The following is a 6,000-nucleotide window of genomic DNA, read 5'->3' on the forward strand; positions in this document are numbered from 1 at the left end:
TCATCACCCTGATTCCCAAGAAATACAATTCAATCAGAGCAAATGATTTTAGACCAGTCTCACTTCTCAACTGTACTATCAAAATTATTACCAAGTTGCTTGCAAACAGGCAGCAAAAGTTGATTCTAAAACTGGTGCACAATAATCAATATGGCTTCATCAAAAGTAGAACTATTCAAGATTGCTTAGGTTGGGCATTTGAATATATTCATCAATGTCATCAATCCAAGAAACTTACTGTTAGAGCATATTTCTCCAGATGTGGTTTTGGTAATTGATGACAATCCCTATGGACTAATGGTTGCCTTAAGTTATATTTGTAGGATTTGTCCATAGGCACTTCTTGAATTCCATCTGTTGGTTTCAAGGCGTTTATATGATGACCAAGGTGGAATTCAAGGATTTATCCAAAGATTGGTCATAAAGACACAAGGTTGATCAAGACTAAGTCAAAGAGTGAATCAAGTTGATCAACACACAAAGTGTACAAGATGTACCGGGAGGGATCAAGTGATCCCATGGTATGGTAAGCATTGTCCATTACGCTTTTGTTTACTAACCCATGGTCTTCGTGACAGTTCAATGTGGGGTTAGGGTGTTTCCATGGGTTTGCGTCAAGAGGAAGATCTCATTCAACCCATGACGGATGATATCAAGTGGTGATCGTCATCAAGATTGCATTATGCAAGTTCAAGTGGAGCATCATGAAGATATCATGCTTGAAGCTTGTCGTCCATTGTGGTGGCAATGGGCTTGTGAAGATGTGCTGAAGAGTGGCTCACCCATAGTGAGTATCGGGGGCAATCAACTTATCGTCATCAAGCCAACTCAATCAAGAAAGGTGGTATGTCTTGAGTAAGTCAAGATCATCATATTTTAGCTCAAGTGGACTATGTGCAAGGCATAGTTTTTCCCTTGATAGGTTTTTTCTATTTTAGGATAGATTGTCGTACTATCAAGGGGGGCTCTTAAGTGAGTAGCTTGATCTTATCATTCGTTGAGAGCTCAAACCATTGGCATCCTTGCATCATATTTCTTGGTTCTTGTTTGGTGTTTCTATTTGAGAGTTTTAGAGCTTATGGTCATCTTTATGACAATCTCGAGTTCATCGAAAACGGAGTCCATATGCATCTTCTATGATGTTTTTGATGTTGGAGTTTTTGTTGGTTCTTCACTCATAGAGGTTTCACATCTCTATATAATTGAATTTTTTATACTCTCTCTTCTTAAGGTAACCATCTAGCTATTGGATAGATATTCTCATCCTGAATCCAACAAGCTTGAGTTTTCTCAATTCGGAGCTGGTATGCGAAAGTTATGGCAATTCAGGGCAGATTTTCTCTCTCAAGCGGAAGTACCGCTCGGGCGGAGCGGCCTGTCGTCCTCTCTTTCGCTTATATTTTTCTTTTGGCATCTTCGGGTCTTTTTCCATTTTCAACGGTAGTACCGCTTGGGGGGAATGGTAGTACCGCTCGGTCGAACGATAGTACCTCTCCGACGGCACTACCGCCCGAGATCTTTGTCGTTTGCATGTTTTTCCTTGAAACTTCCGTTCTAGCGGAAGTACTGCTCGCCTGAGCAGTACTACCGCTTGTGCACACGCTGAGTGCATAACGGTTGGATTTTGAGGGACCTATTTATGGGGGTCTTCTTCCCCAATGGTCTCTAACTCTCGAGCTCATGTTCTTCCCCCATTGTTGACCTTCTTCGAGCTTGTTAACTCTCAATCCCTCCAATGATTCTTGTTAGTTCTTGAGAGAAAAGAGAGAACCCCTTGGATCTTGATCTTGGAGTTCTTTGTGAGCTCCTTGTTTGTCTTCTCATATTATTCCGTAGCTTTTGTTGTTATGGACGGATTTGAGTGTGAAGGACTTGACCACTTCGTGTGTTCTTGCCATTGCATTAGTTGCATCGGTTTGATTCTCCACGGTGATACGTGGAAGTGAAAATTTGAGAAGGTTGTTACCCTTGGGTTCTTGGTACCCTAGTGATTGTTCTTCGTGGATGCTTTGGCGTACTAGAAGCTTGGTGGTGCCTCGGAGCTCAATCATTGTGGTGTAAAGCTCCGGGCAAGCGTCGGGTTTCCAATTAGGTTGTGGAGATTGCCCCGAGCATTTGAGGTCATCTAGGAGCCACAATCCATTGTGCTGAAGCTTGGTGGTATTGTTGGGAGCCTCCAATTAAGTTGTGGAGATTGCCCCAACCTTTTTTGTACGGGTTTGGTGACCACCCTCAAGGGTCCCTTAGTTGAATCACGTCATCTTGCATTGCGCGAGGGCGTGAGGAGATTACGGTGGCCTTAGTGCCATCTTGGGGAGCATTGTGCATCTACACCGCTCCAAACAGAGATTAGCATCCGCAAGGGTGTGAACGTCGGGATACATCGTCATCTCCATGTGCCTCGGTTATCTCTTACCCGAGCCTTTTACTTATGCACTTTACGTGTGATGGCCATATTATTTCTTGTTATATATCTTGCTATCACTTAGTTGTTTATCTTGCTTAGAATAAGTTTTTGGTGCGCATAGGTGACCCTAGTTGTTTTAGATTTTGTGCTTGACAAATTAAAGTTAGTTTTATTCCGCTTTTTCTCAAGCCTAAACCTTAATTATTTTAAAGCGCCTATTCTCCCCTCTAGGAGACATCCACATCCTTTCACCTACTGTGATCATAAATCTTGACTTTGAAAAGGCTTTTGATCTAATTGATCACAAAACAATCTTAGCAATTCTAAAAGCAAGAGGCTTTGGACACAGATGGATCAATTGGGTAAACATGATCTTCACATCTGGTACATCCTTAGTAATTCTTAATGGGGTGCTTGGTAAATTGTTTCACTGCAAACAAGGGGTCACGCAGGGAGATCCTCTATCCCCATTATTATTTGTACTGGCAGCTGATCTTTTGCAATCTATCTTAATTGAAGCAATGAAGCATAATCTTATTCAGACTCCAATTGATAGTTAGGCATTCTCATACTTCCTAGTTATTCAATATGCTAAAGACACCATCCTGGTGTTACCTGCAGATTGCACAAAAATTTCCCACATCAAAAACCTTCCCATGCATTACTATGAATTCACTATTTGAAGGTTAACTTTGAGAAATAATTCGTGGTACCGATAAATGTGCAGTCCCATCAAATCCCGAGCCTTCTCAACATCTTGGGATGCAAGCAATGACAATTACCTTTCACCTATCTCGACCTCCCAATGGGAACATCTATGCCAAAAATAGAGGATTTTAGCCTAATGATGCAAAAAATTGAAAGAAGATTCTCAGGTTGTTCCACCATGCTATCATATGATGGCAGAATAATCCTAATCAAGTCCGTCTTTGCTTCTCTTCCAGTACTTTTCATGAGCACCTTGGCTCTTCCAGTTCGTGTCATTGAACATATTAACAAATATTGAAGGAACCTCTTATGGAGATGGAGGAACTACACTCATTGCATGGTCAAAAATCTGCAACCAAAGAAACATGGAGGACTTGGTAATTTGGACATTGCTCTTAACAACAAGGCTATTCTCATAGACAATCTTTATAAATTCATGAACAAGGCAAACATTCCATGGGTCAACCTTATTTGGGAAAAATACTATCACACAAGAGCTCCAATGGGAAAATCTGAAAGATCAATTTAGTAGAAAGCCCATATTTCCCTTCTACGGTATTTAAAATCTTTATGTAGTTGCACACTTAAGTCTGGTCAAACTACACTCTTCTATCAAGACAAAAGGACTGATGAAAAGCTTCATCTAAAGTTCCGTGAACTGCACTCTTTTGCACATGATGATTCCATATCTGTTCAAACCTTTGTGAGACCCAAGACAGGACTAATCTCTTTGATCTCCCAATGGCAAATGAGGCATTCCATCGATTTTGGCAGCTAGATACATTAATACCAGAGCTGAATCCAGACCAGGCAGATAGATGGACTTGTAATGGACTTCCCAACACATACTCCTCCATGCACATTTACAATCAATTACTGGGAGAGCATGAAGAGCACCCATTCTTTAAATTAATTTGGTATAGTTTAAGAAGACTGAAGCATAAAATATCTTTTTGGCTGGTAGCTCACTTCAGAATCAACACTAGGTCTATTCTCTTAAGGAAGGGAATGCAACTTGATAATCCTCATTGCCCCAACTGCAATCAAAGAGCACAGGAAACCACCGTGCACCTTCTATGGGACTGCAATTTTGCACAAGATTGCTGGAACTCTCTAATCCCAAACAAAAAAAGAGGCACGTCACCATATGAAGACACCACTCTTGCTATGACTTAGGTTCCCACGCAGTTTGCTACACAAATTATCATCCTTGTTAGCTGGAATATTTGGATACAATGAAATGGAAGATTGTTTAGAGCACAAACTCAAACAGTCCAAGCATCGAGATACTTTATCAAGCAAGATTCACTACTGAAATTTAGAAATTTACCGTCTGCCATGGCATACGGCAAAGGCTTTGCCGTCGGTCAGCAAACGGCAAAAAAATCCGGTGAAGAGGTTCTTTGTCGTCTGCTTTTTTGAAGCAGACGGCAAAGAATCTTTGCCATGAGGAGGCGGACGGCAAATTAAATGGGACGGCGGATACACCAACGGTCCCGTTAAGTGTTAACGGCAAGCCTCCTCTCTTTGCCGTCTGCCATCCCCCCTTTGCCATGAGGGGGCGGACGGCAAAGGAGGGAACCAAGCCCCCTTCCCTGCCCTCTTTGTCGTCTGCCATCCCCCCTTTGCCATGAGGGGGCAGACGGCAAAGAGGGGAACCAAGCCTCCCTCTCTCCCCTCTTTGTCGTCTTCCATCCCCCCTTTTGTCATGAGGGGCCAACGGCAAAGGGGGGAACCAAGCCCCCCTCTCTCCCCTCTTTGCCATGTGGGGGCAGACGGCAAAGGTGGGAACCAGCCCCTTTTTATTTTATTTCTTATTATATCCAACATTTTTCACAATAATAAGGATATATATATATATATTTGACATAAATCAATTTGTTTCCGTACTCATAACCAAATTAAAATAACTTTCATCCACAGTACATACATATTATGCAAGTTCCATCCGTACCAAACCATATATTACACCAGTTTCATCCACGTGCATACAAAGTTTCATATATATCCATATACTCCAATAGTTTCAATACAAGCTTCCGTGAAGCCATGGTACAAGAAATGATCTTCAAGCATTCCATCAATATAATCCAAGCTTCCCGTGAAGTGAATGTAATCTGCAAAATGACAAATAAGAAAGTTAGAAGAATAATACTAGATGAAGAAGTATATATAGGTTATTTCAGAGAGAAATTAGCTAAATCAAAAGAAGAAGAACAACAACATATGATGTTTATGAGGTAATCAACAACAACAACAACAAAAATGTGAATATGAAAGAGGAGAAGAAAGAGGAGGAGGAGAAGAAGAAGAAGAAATCAAGAAGAAGGAGAAGAAGAAGGATAAGGAGGAGGAGGAGGAGGAGGAGAAGGAGGAGAAGAAGAGGGAGAAGGTCTATCCTCCTTCTTCTTCTCCTCCTCCTCCTCCTCTCCTCCTCCTTCTTCTCCTCCTCCTCCTTCTCCTTCTCATCTTCTTCTCATCTTCTTCTTCTTCTTCTTCTTCTTCTTCCTTCTTTTCATTTTTCCTATTTCTTCTCCTCTTCTCCTCTTCTTGGAGCTAAATTATATAATTATGTCTTTTTGGAGCTAAATGGTCTAATTATGTCATTTTAGAGGAAAAAAAGCTAAGTATATAATATTCATGAGCTAACCAAGGTACTTATGCCATTTTGAGCTTATTATGTCATTTTGGAGCTAAATGGGCTAATTATGTGATTGTTGGGGAAAATAAGGTAAGGAGAATATGAAAGAGGAGAATAAAGAGGAGGAGGAGGAGAAGAAGAAGAAATCAAGAAGAAGGAGAAGAATAAGGAGAAGGAGGAGGAGGATGAGAAGGAGGAGAAGAAGGAGAAGGTCTTCTCCTTCTCCTTCTTCTCCTCCTCCTCT

The sequence above is a fragment of the Hordeum vulgare genome, chromosome 2H, assembly GCF_904849725.1.
Source record: "Hordeum vulgare subsp. vulgare chromosome 2H, MorexV3_pseudomolecules_assembly, whole genome shotgun sequence".
Classification (NCBI taxonomy): domain Eukaryota; kingdom Viridiplantae; phylum Streptophyta; class Magnoliopsida; order Poales; family Poaceae; genus Hordeum; species Hordeum vulgare.